At 42.0% G+C, this 13060-nt stretch overlaps 1 protein-coding gene across 2 annotated transcripts in view; it reads right to left on the minus strand.

Annotated features, from left to right (window-relative positions):
- The window catches only part of NECAB1 (N-terminal EF-hand calcium binding protein 1), a 110238-nt gene that overhangs the window by 42234 nt on the left and 54944 nt on the right, over positions 1-13060 (minus strand). The window lies entirely within an intron of this gene.

The following is a 13060-nucleotide window of genomic DNA, read 5'->3' on the forward strand; positions in this document are numbered from 1 at the left end:
GTGGGTTGCTTCGCTATATACACGGAGTTAGCTCATCATCTGCACATGCGCACATGCTGCCACATCATCCTACAGAAACTGGGAGGATTCTCCTTTTATTTGGTGCAGATTTCACATTTCTATTGTCTTTTGTTGCTTTCCTGTGACCGGTCAAAAGTGCACCATGACTTTACGGACACACTGTATTTTCAAACTGCAGATCCCCATGGATTTAAGGAATTTACAGATTTGCAGGTTAGTAAAAGAGAAAAAAAGCTCTAGTTTTGGAATAAAATAACAAATAAATTTAAATAATTTCTAAGCCTTATGTTACTTAAGTACTGTGTAGTTTGAAATCAGAAAGTACCTTAGAGATGAGTTATTTCACTGAAGACCTTTACATGATAGTCACCATTATAAGGGCTCATCCTGGAGCGAGCCAAGATTTCTTCATGCAAGTGTCTCCCTCTGGCTCCTTCTGCTGCTGTCCCACACCAGGAGGCCCTCATAAGAACAGGAGGCCCTCACAAGAACAGGAGGCCCCTAAACAACTTTGCCCAAAGAGTAATCCCCTTCTGCTGTGAAGTAATCTTCCTCAAACAGGTGAAGTTTCAGGAAATTGTACATGGGCGTAAAGATGAGCATGGAGAGAGTCGGCCCAGATTGGAAGACTGACAGCTAATGGATGGACTCGGGTCACATTTACACTTATGTAGTGACAGGTGGAAGCCAGGGATGTAGATCTAAAGAAAGTTCTGCTTAAGTTCCAATCAGTGCATCTGCCTGTCAGCAGCACAAACGTGGAAGAGGGGTCATTCTTCTTTGCTATAGGTAAGAACACTACCACTCTCTGACATGCGTTGTGAGGATGAAAGGAAACAGCATGTGAGGTGCATGGTATGGACCTGGCATACAGTTTTGGATCAGCATTCATCACAGCAATCTGTCCACGGGGCAAAGACAGCACCCCGTGTATTGGTTTCAAACTGACAAAGCCTGATTTGAATGCTGAGATAACACCCTCTCCAGAATTAGAGCGAGGACTGACCCATGTGGGTGCTTGCTAAGTAGCAGACTCACCACACTCTAATTTTCTGAGCTCTTTCCACATCCATTTCTTGCCACAGTCTGCTACCTGGCTTGCTCAGAAATGTGTAACTTTTACATATATATTTGTTACCGCATTGAATCTGTGACCCACACGAGGCAGTATCTGAGGAGTGTCGAGTTAGACATGTATAGTGCAACTGTAAAATCAATGGAAAAGTATTCCTACCCCTGACTTGTTTCTCATCAAGGCAGCCCAGGGAGCCAGTTTACAGGTCTAGCCACCTCTCAAACTCCCCCGGGCCTCTCTGAATCATCACTCTGTCCTCTTCAGAGCACTTGTTTTCCAGAATCTCTTCAAAACTCTCCTTCACTCTCTGGTCTGATTTACTCCCCTTTCTTCCTTCTCGCCCTGACCTTTACGCACTCGCTGGCTGAGATTCCTCCCCTCCTCGGCCACCGTGAGTCTGGTCCTATTCATCCAGGCCCATTCCCTTATCCTGCTTCACAAATGTGTAAAAACCAGAAAAATAATGATGGGGATTTGCAGAAATTGGCCATATTGGTGGCATAGGTTTTTAAATTCCTGAAATCTTCACATAAAAACAGACAGAACAACTTGATAAAAACAACAACAAAAACCCCATAGACAACAAATATAACAAAACTAGATTTCAAGGTGCATATTATTATGAACCTAAAACAGTGGTAGTCAACCTGGTTCCTACCGCCCACTAGGGGGCGCTCCAGCTTTCATGGTGGGCGGTAGCGGAGCAACCAAAGTATAAATAAAAAGATAGATTTAACTATAGTAAGTTGTTTTATAAAGATTTATTCTGCCAAACTTAGTGAAAATCCGACATAAAGTACTTGGTAAGTAATTATTATTGTATGCTTTAACTTGCTGTAACTCTGCTTTATAAATTTATAAAGTAAAGTTACTTCCCTACTTTATAAATCACCATTCCTGTGGAACTGGTGGGTGGTTAGAAAATTTTACTACTAACAGAGATACAAAAATGGGCAGTAGGTATAAAAAGGTTGACTACCCCTGGCCTAAAATGACAAGTGGGTAAGCACAGAATCTCAGATAGCTACCAGCTCTGTGCTACGTGGTACCATAGCACACGCAGGAGAAAGAAAGGGACCACTGGGACACAGGACAGACCTGAGCACAGGAGAACTCCAAGACAGCCACACAGGTTCATTAGACAGCACGATGGCTAACATGAGGATCTCAGCTAAAACCGGGAGGAGTGTTATTCCAAATGGGTGAGCATAACCATCTCAATACAGCTTGTTGGGCTGGAGCCCTGGAGCCTCTGTGAACTCTTGAAATCACCTCCTTCAGACAGTACGTTTGGGGCCTGCCCTGTGGAGGACCTCCTGGGGCAAGACGGGTCTCAGAGACAAAGAAGCTTCAGACAAAAGTAGGGCCAGGAATCCATATTCTTCAATACTACAGGACAACCTCCTACGAGGGAGCTCTGTGAATTATAAAAACTCTTCTGAACACAGCCTTCTTTGCAAATTCAGGAAAATCAGTATTTTAAAAAGTGAGAAAGAGTAAACCATAAGGTCAGAGTCTATATAATGTTATGAGAGAATAACATTCTTGCAGATAAGAATAGTATAGCAGAAAGACAAGCCTATAAAACAGATCAATAATGTAACCAAGTATTCAGAAGTGAGCTAAAAAACATTAAGAAAAACTTGAAGAAATGAAAAATGACATAAATCGAGTGAGATTAACTCAGAAACAAGCTTATACAACTCAGAAATCAATTAGAAATAGAAAAAATATTTTGAAAATAAAGTCTAAATTAGAAAAAACACAAGTACAAATAACAAGTAATGCCTTAATAAATAAAAATGCAAAGGTTATAATCTTTAAATTTCAAAAGGAAATAAAGAAAAAATATCAAAAAGGATCTGAGAGGAAGTAAAAAACAAACATCCAATGTACTCATTAGAGAGTTCCTGAGGAAGTGTAGAAACCAGCCAAGAAACAGAACAAATAGAGTCTATTATCCAAGAAAACTTTTCTGAGATAAAATTATTGAAAATTAGGTATTGAAAGCATAACACATATCAAAGAATGCTAACTCTGAACAAACACATCAAGACATATTTCAGTAAAATTACCAGACTTTAAAAGACAAAGCAAAATGTCTTTGTGCGCTTAGATATAAAGAAAAAATGACTTATAGGGTGTAAAAAAAGTCTCAAAACTATTATAATAATGAGACTTTCCAAAAGCAACACTTTTGGAAAGCACAATGCCAGAATAAAGCAGAAGAACATATGTTAGATATTCAAAATAAGAAAATAGTGCCAAGAATTTAAATCAGGATATTGGCTTATAGTTTTCTTTTCTTGTGATATTTTTCTCTGGCTGACTTCATGAAATGAGTTTTGGGAGTGTTCATGCCTCCTCAATGTTTTTTGGAAGAGTTTAAGAAGGCTTGGTGGTGTTAATTCTTTTTTTTTTTTTAAGTGTTTGGTAGAATTCACCAGTGAAGCCAATATCCCTGTTGAATGTGAATGCAAAAATCACCAACAAAATACTGGAAAATTAAATCCAACAGCACATTAAAAGGATCACACACTCTGACCAAGTGGGATTGATTACCGATGGCAAGGATGATTCAGATATGAAAATTAACTAATGTGATATACATCACATTAACAGAATAAAAAATACAAAGCACATGATCATCTCAATAGATGCAAAAAGAGTGTTTGAAAAAATTCAATGCCTTTTCATGATAAAAACTCTCAACCAACTAGGAATAGAAGGAAAGCATTTCAACCTAACAAAGTCCACAGCTGCCATCACACTCAGCGCCGAGACACTGACTGCTCTTCTCCTCCATCAGGAGCAAACAAGGACGCCCACTCTCGCCACTCCTACTTGACACAGTACTGAAAGTCCCAGCCAGAGTAATTAAGCAAGAAAAAGAAACAAAGGATATCAAAATAAGAAAGGAGGGAGTAATAATGTACCTGCTTGAAGGCATGATCTTATATATAGAAAACACTGAACCTTCATTTAAAAAACTGTTAGAACTAACGAGCAAACTAAGTAAAATTGCAGGATACAAAATCAACATACAAAAATCATATGTATACACTAAGAACAAATTATCTCAAAGGAAATTAAGAAAACAATCCCTAATTAAAAGAGCATCGAAGAGAATAAAATATTTAGGGATAAATTTAACCAAGATGAAAGGCTTATACAATGAAACTTATAAAACACTGATTAAAGAAATCAAAGCAGATTCCAATAAGTGGAAAGGTGCCTCTGGTTCATAGTTTAGAACAATTAATATTATTAAAATTTCATATTATCTGAAGTGATTGACAAATTGGTTGCAATTTGAATAAAAATCTCAATGGTATTTTTTAACACATTGTATAATCATATGAAATCATAAAAGATCCCAAATAGCCAAAGAAATGTTGAGTAAGAACAAAACTGAATACATCACACCTTGTAATTTCAAAATATATTTAAATACTATGGTAATGAAAATAGTATGGTACTAGCATAAGACTGACATTCACTCTAATGGAACAGAATAGAGTCCAGAAATAAATCCATGTATATATGTGCAGCTGATCTTTGACAAGGGTGTCAAGAATACACAATGGGAAAAGAATAGTCTCAACAAATAGTGTTGAGAAAACTGGAGATCTCTAATTAAATAAATAATTTGTACCCTGATCTTAGGCCACACACAGAAACCAATTCAAAATAGCTTTAAGTCTTAAAAGTAAGGCTTGAGGCCCTGGCCAGTTGGCTCAGTGGTAGAGTGTCGGCCTGGCATGTGGAAGTCCCGGGTTCGATTCCCGGCCAGGGCACACAGGAGAGGTGCCCATCTGCTTCTCCACCCCTCCCCCTCTCCTTCCTCTCTGTCTCTCTCTTCCCCTCCTGCAGCCGAGGCTCCATTGGAGCAAAAGATGGCCCGGGTGCTGGGGATGGCTCCTTGGCCTCTGCCCCAGGCGCTAGACTGGCTCTAGTTGCGACAGAGTGATGCCCCGGATGGGCAGAGCATCGCCCCCTGGTGGGCGTGCCGGGTGGATCCCGGTCGGGCGCATGCGGGAGTCTGTCTGACTGCCTCCCCCTTTCCAGCTTCAGAAAAATACAAAAAAAAAAAGAAAAAAAAAGCAAGACTTGAAACTATGAAACTCCCAGAAGAAAACACAGAAGAAAAGTTTCATAAGATGAGTCTTAGCAAAGACTTTTTTGGATATGACACCAAAAGTACAGGCAAGAAAAGCAAAAATGGACAAGTGGAGCCACATCAGTGAAAGGGCTTCTGCACAGCACTAGAAACCATCGGTGGAAGGGAGAAAACACAGTGTGTTCGTAACAGTGTGTCCGTAAAGTCATGGTACACTTTTGACCGGTCATAGGAAAGCAACAAAAGATGATAGAAATGTGAAATCTGCATCAAATAAAAGGAAAGCCCTCCTAGTTTCTGTAGGATGCTGTGGTAGCATGTGTGCATGCGCAGATGATGACGTAACACCGTGTATACAGCGGAGCAGCCCACGGCCATGCCAGTAGAGATGTGGACGGTACAGAGGAAAGTTCAGTGTGTTCTGTGGCTCGCTTAATTCGAATCCGTGACCAAAATGCAACGTGAATATCGGCACGTTTATAACAAGTGCCACCACATAGGAATAACATTACTCGGTGGGATAAGCTGTTGAAGGAAACCGGCAGTTTGATGGAGAAACCCCGTTCTGGTAGGCCATCAGTCAGTGATGAGTCTGTAGAGGCTATGCAGGATAGCTACCTAAGGAGCCCTAAAAAATCTGTGTGTGAGCCCACATCAAACTGCACTGAATAGGTATGAAACTGGGAGAGTTTTCCTTTTATTTGGTGCAGATTTGACATTTCTATCGTCTTTTGTTGCTTTCCTGTGACTGGTCAAAAGTGCACCATGACTTTACGGACACACTGTATATTTGATAAAGGATTACTCTCCAAAATATAGAAGGGCTGTTTACATCAACATAAGAAACTAATATTCTGGTTTAAAAATGGGCTAAGGACTTAAAAACACATTTCTCCAAAGACAACGCATGAATGCTAACAGGTGTATGAAAAACATGCTCACCTAATCATCAGGGAACCGCAGATCAAAACCACACAAGACAGCACTCAAGATGGCTCTCATCAAAGGAAAACAAAACAAAGCAAGCATTGGCAAGGTCGTGGAGGGACTGGACCCTTGTACATTGTTGGTGGGATGCAGAATGAGGCCATTAGGGAAACTAGCATGGTGATGTCTCAAAAAAATTAAGAACAGAACTATCATGTGCTTCAGTGATGTGACTTCTGAGCACTTAGAAAAGACTTAGAATCATGACCTCAAGAAGATATTAGCACCCCTGTTTACTACTGCAGTACTATCCACAGCAGCCAAGACGCATAAACAGCCTGGAAATCCACAGACAGACGATGAGTGAAGGAAATGGCATGTGTGTGTGTATACACATACATATAGATGTACACACAATGGAATATTATTCAGTTTTAAAAAACAGAGCAAAGTCTGCAATATGTGAAATTATGAATGAACCGTGAAGACATTATAAGTGTAATGAGCAAGTCCAGGAGAGATGAAGACTGCATGATTCAGTCTATATGAATCGTCTAAAATAGTGAAATTCAAAGAATCAAGGGGGCTGGAGGGCTAAATGTTGAGCTACTTAAGGGTTTAACATCTCTGCTAAGCAAGTCAAGTGAGCTCCAGAGCTCTGCTGGACAGCATTGTGCTTACAGTCAGTGACAGCATATTTTAGACATTGAGGAGGACTGATCTCCCATTAAGTGTTCTTACCACAGTAAAATACATAACCTCATAAATAATTAAAAAGTAAAAATAATAAAGATTGAGAAATATAAAAAAGGGAAACATCCCAAATCTCTATTTTTAAATGACTCTCACCACACTAGTGATGTTCTTTTCTAACAAAGCCTTTACTTTGAAGTTTAATGACTAATCTTTACTTTGTAAAAAGGAGAGAAGACAATAAGATATATACATATTAGTACTTCTCTTATTTACTGAATCTCATTTTGTAAATATAACTGTGTAAGTCACCTTAAAGAAGGAAATAAAACTGCCTGCTCTGTGAGTATAGAGATTAAAATGCATTCATTCAACAAACACTCATATTAATTAATTCACACACAAAACATCAAGAGAGTGCACACAGGTTTTAGCCAAACACTAAATACACATAGTATTTACTAACTTGGGAACACTCTCAATCCTCCATTCCATGTCTATGATTACTAAAAAGTTTCATTTGGCACAGACATTTAATTAATAACAATAACGGCGTATCTGTACTCTATTGACTTCATAGGCAATGAGCTCCTTGCCCAAAGACAGCATGATAGCACTGAAAGGGACCACTGAGTCCAATTCCTCGTTTCCAAAATGCAGCCCAGACCAATTCCGGCTCCTTGCTCAGGATCACATATCTCTCCTAGACTAATCGACAGCTGCTCTTTTCCTGCTGCCTCCTATGAAAAGGGTTTAAACTCAGAACCAGTTTAAACTACCGATGTCTCTGGGTCAGTGACAAGTCTGCCAGGAGAGAACCAGGCTGCAGCTGCAGGAAGCTGAGGGGAGAGGCTCCGGATGAAAGGACACCCCGAAGGCACCGCTGGTAGGAAAGTTTCAGGGCAGAAAGTGGGCAACTAGAAAGGAGGGTAATTAGAAAGGAGGGATGACTACATCATCCAATTTGTCGCTGCATTTCTTTTTTAGCTGATAGTGGCACAAAGGCAACAGAATCTCTAAATCCCACTTTGCTTGTCCAGACAGACTTACATCCATCAGCCTCAAGGATTTTTCTCAGAAACATTTGTAGCCTTCAGGTATAGATTTATCAAAACCGACACTGGAATTCCTATCTCCAGGCTGCCCGTTACTTCATTTAGAAGTTTCTCTTCTTCTTTCCTCTCTGAGATAGATTTTCTACATTCTATATTGAATCAAACACTCAAAACCCTTCATATTTAGAGGTAAAATTTCATTCTAGAAGAAACAAATATAAGTTATAACCTCACTATCCAGCAATCTATTTTTCATAACTGAAACTGAAACATTCAGATAATCCGAATGATTAAAGCACATTTATGTTACTGAAAAAGAAGTCAAGAAACTGATGGAACAAAATGAATTCAGTTATTATATAAATGACAAAAAGCAAATTTCAAGGAGGCACTCTCAGCTCCAGTCTTGGGGAATCTATAGGAAATGGAAAGACTCAGGTGTTAAGGGTGAACTCTAATAGGAATCCTGATTATTTCTCACAAAAGGGTTCGTTTTAATCAGAGGCTTAGATTTGGCTCATTTGCCATGGCAACGGCTGTGGAATCCCATATCGGGAAGTTATAGTGACATTCTCCATTATGTTTAGAAGTGGCTCTTTGTTCATGGTTTAGTAATTGAATAGAGAGCAACTAATTTGAGTATTTCTACCTAATTCTGAATAAAATCTTTTGATCTTCATGGAAGATGTGAGTCTATGCTGGGTGACAGGGTTGGCCATAGGTTCAGTGTGACTTCAGGCAAGTCCATGAACTCAAATGAGAACACTGGTCTCTCTCATCCCACAACTGACCCTGTAACAACCAATTAATCTCATTCTTTTTTATTTATTTATTTATTATTATTATTATTATTATTATTATTATTATTTTGTATTTTTCTGAAGCTGGAAACGGGGAGAGACAGTCAGACAGACTCCCACATGTGCCCGACCGGGATCCACCCAGCACGCCCACCAGGGGCGATGCTCTGCCCACCAGGGGGCGATGCTCTGCCCCTCCGGGGTGTCGCTCTGCCGCAACCAGAGCCACTCTAGCGCCTGGGGCAGAGGCCAAGGAGCCATCCCCAGCACCCGGGCCATCTTTGCTCCAATGGAGCCTTGGCTGCGGGAGGGGAAGAGAGAGACAGAGAGGAAGGAGGGGGGGTGGAGAAGCAAATGGGCGCTTCTCCTATGTGCCCTGGCCGGGAATCGAACCCGGGTTCCCCGCACGCCAGGCTAATGCTCTACCACTGAGCCAACCGGCCAGGGCCTAATCTCATTCTTCAACAAGAGTAAATATAGAAATAAATTATTCTTTAAACCAACTGATTATGCTCAAAGCCATCTAAATCATGTCAGCAGTGGCTCCAGGTTACTATTGGTAAACTGAGCCCACCAAGAAAAGCATTTGTGACTCAGTCCATGTACTCACCACAAACAACCAGTCCAATCTCAGAGGGTCACTTCTGAAAGGTCAGTGAGTCCATCCACATTCTCTCCAGAGCACCATGCATGTTTTCTCTGTCTGTGACCAGTGTTCTCTGTTGATCTTTGAAATGTAATGAGCATCTCAAAGAACTGGTAAGTGCCTTTCTTTTTAGCATAAGATTACATGTTTCAGCAATATATATAACTTTTTTAATGACAGAGACAGAAAAAGAAACAGACAGGAAGGAAGAGAGATGAGAAGCATCAGTTCTTTGTTGCAGCACCTTAGTTGTTCATCGATTGTTTTCTCATATGTGTCTTGATCGGGTGACTACAGCAGAGTGAGTGACTCCTTGCTCAAGCCAGTGACCCAGTGACCTTGGGCTCAAGCCAGCAACCATAGGGTCATGTCTATGATCCCAAGCTCAAGCCAGCCACCCCACGTTCAAGCTGGTGAACCCATGCTCAAGCTAGATGAGCCTGTGCTCAAGCCGGCAACCTTGGAGTTTTGAACCTGGATCCTCTGCGTGCCAGTCTGAAGCTCTATTCACTGTACCACTGCCTAGTCAGGCTGTTTTGGCACTGTTGAAATGCAACAATAATTACAAGGTTGATTACCACACTTAGTGGAATGATCTAGATCTAGCCATATTAAATCAATCTTTTACAGATTGAGCTAGCTAGGGCTAGCTCTGTCTCAAAAAGCTGAGTTTTTCAGAATCTAGACAGGCATCCACAGCATGGTTGTGGGCAGCTCCTGTACTGACCTCACTGGTATTTTTGCAGCACAATCCAGAATATTAAAATAGATTTTGCTACCACACTGATTGATGTTGGTGCTAAGCTTATCCAACAATTAAACCAAAGCACATGGTGTTCAGTGCTGTGGATTCTGGAGTTGCGGGTAAATTACAGAGGTAGACCAGCAGTGGATTAGCATCCTAACTCCTCAAATAATCCTAGGGTTGTGAGAACTGAAGAGAAAGAGTTGCCAAGAATTGGGCTTGAAATCGAAGTAGGGACTTTCACTGCTGCTCTCTTTCTGCTGAGTCTGTGAGCCCCTCAGGCTGGCAACATAAGGACTCCATGCTTCAGGCTTTGTCTGCAATGAGTAATTCATTGAGCTCCTTGTGCCTCTGGTTTACACGAGGAAGTACAAATGGGATACAGAGCAGACACTAAGGGAAGAACACTGACCATAGGCCCCTTCCTCACAGCTGTTGCCTCCTTGCCCAGGCTGAGGACCTGTTTTGCACTAAACCTAGTGGGAAAGGTATACAGTTTCTGTCTATTTGTCTGTGTGACTCGTGTTTTCTTTTCTTTTCTTTTTTTATTTAGACAGATCCCTGCATGCACCCCGACCAGGATCCACCCAGGAAGCTCACTAGAGTGTAATGCTTTACCCATCTGGGGTGTTGCTTCATTGCTCAGCAACCAAGCTCTTCTTAGTGCCTGAGGAAGAGGCCATGGAGCCATCCTCAGTGCCTAGGGCCAACTTACTTTAATGGAGCTATGGCTATATGAGACATGAGGGGAAGAGAGAGAAAGATAGAGAGAGAGAAGGGTGAGGAGGAGGGGTGGAGAATTAGATGGGCATCACTCCTGTGTGCCCTGACTGGAAATTGAACCCAGGACATCCACATGCTGGGCCAGTGCTCTACCACTGAGCCAGCTGGCCAGGGTCATGACTTGCTTTTTCATTCAGCTGAAAAACCACAGCACAGTGATCAGGCTGGGAGCAGCCACAAGTAAACAGTGTTTCCTGTCACCTCACTCCTTGTTCCTTACACTGTTCCTCTTGGTGCCTAACACCTGGCAGCACCCTGGATGGGCGGGTGGAAAGTACACCACACCACTCCACCCCTTTTCTCTGCTTCCCTCCAGTATTCAGAGGCCTGGGTTCTGCCCGGGGTACTTGTCCCTGTGAGTGGGCAGGTCCCACACCCTGCCCTGTGCCTCCCAGGGCTGCAGAGTGTTCTGTGGCTGCAGACCATGGGTTTTGATCACACTAATGAGGAGGTGGCTGACTGGCAGCTTTGTTTTCAGATGTTCCCTCTTCCGTAAAGAATTGATTTCTATTGGGTTTTGATGATTGTCATCAACAGACATCTGTCTATAGTAGCAGCCCAGCAGTTGGCAGGAACATGCATGCATCTCTGCGTTCACCAGACTCAGTTCTCCCAGAACAAGCCATCTGCTGCCATTCCTGACAGGTGGACCGAATGTGTGTCCCCACACTGAAGGAAGTGTTCACACAGCCCTCAGTTACTATCCATCTACAAAGAACCAGGATGGGAACTTCTGATTGAAGTTTCCTCTGGAGAATTAATGTTCCAAACTTTTATGAGATTATTAGTTAGCTGCTTTGTTGAATTCTCTTTCTTCCTTATAGAAACAGAATGTTTTGACTGGTCTAAGAAATAATCCATCATATCGGTATTGCTAAGCTCCAAACCACATGCTTAGCATTTTTTCCCCCCAAAACAACAGCTGAAACTTGAGAATGACTCCAGAAATTAAAAGGAAGTCTCTCTCTCTCTCAAAAAAAGGGGGAGTCTCTCTCGACTCCCTATTATGGGTCACACACAGTGCTAGACACTTGCACACATATCTCATCTCACCTTTGCAACACCCTTGGGAAGAGGTATAGTTACTCACACCAAGTTACTCCAATGAAGATGTGATACACAGAGGCACCTGGGCTGCACTATCACTCACACAGACTCAAATCAAGCTTCACCCATATCTGAAGTTGCCCTTCTCAGAGACAGCATTGTGTGTGTCCATATTTGGAAATTTGGGGCAGGACGGGTCCCCGTATATTAGGGTAAGGAGTGACCTGTGCAGAACTCAAAGGTAGAATTGACAAGGAAACGAAAGGCTTCTATCTGTTCTAGTATCCTGTATTTCTTCACAGGTAAGAGAATCTGGTTGTGTTTATCATCATCATTACTAAAAGTATTTACACGAGGAACTAGCATTTGGACTGTTAAGAACAGATAACAACATATGTTAGCAGCCCATGTCACATGATACTTAGGCTAAGTGTCTCTTTTCCTTTTCTCTCTTGTATTATTGTCATGAAAATGAGGTTTTTGTGTCCAAAAAACTAAAAGTATTTCTCACCTGCACCTACGTGTTCTGCCACATTATAATTTTGGTTACAGCTCTCAAATGTCAGAACAGAAAATCGTGAACTGAAGATGTGTCACCGACAAAACCATTTAAAAGACAAGTCTCAGCACAACAGACTAGGGAGACATCCCACTGTAGGACACTGGGTGTTAACTTACAGTTTTTTAAAAACAGCTTCCTTTACAAAACACAGAGCTAAACGGGCACCATGATGAAGTGGCCAATCCCTTTCCTTTCCAGTCCTCCCAGGGGGCCTTGCCAGGGACTCTGCCTGCCTCGGCACTGCCAGGACCAGGAGTGGAACATTCAGAAAGTACCAAACTGCAGAAATAGCCTTTGGTGGAAAATCCATGAATGTGCTTCCTCCTCAACTCCTCCTAGCTCCTTGGAGTGCGGGTCCCTTTGGAAACACCTCCCCCCACCCCTGTTCACCAGAAGTAGAGTGCAGTCCCCTACCCCGCTCTCTATCTCTGCAGTTGCCTCAGCAGCTGATGGGTGTTCAAAATCTTACCTCAAAGTCTCACCAAAGGCCCTGCCCGCTCTGGTGGAAGACAGCCCCAGCCAGTTGGGGTGACTGACAGGTATAAAGTGATAGCAGCAATCACAATGCATTGCTTCTCACACATTG

The sequence above is a fragment of the Saccopteryx leptura genome, chromosome 3 (genome assembly GCF_036850995.1).
Source record: "Saccopteryx leptura isolate mSacLep1 chromosome 3, mSacLep1_pri_phased_curated, whole genome shotgun sequence".
In the NCBI taxonomy this organism is placed as follows: domain Eukaryota; kingdom Metazoa; phylum Chordata; class Mammalia; order Chiroptera; family Emballonuridae; genus Saccopteryx; species Saccopteryx leptura.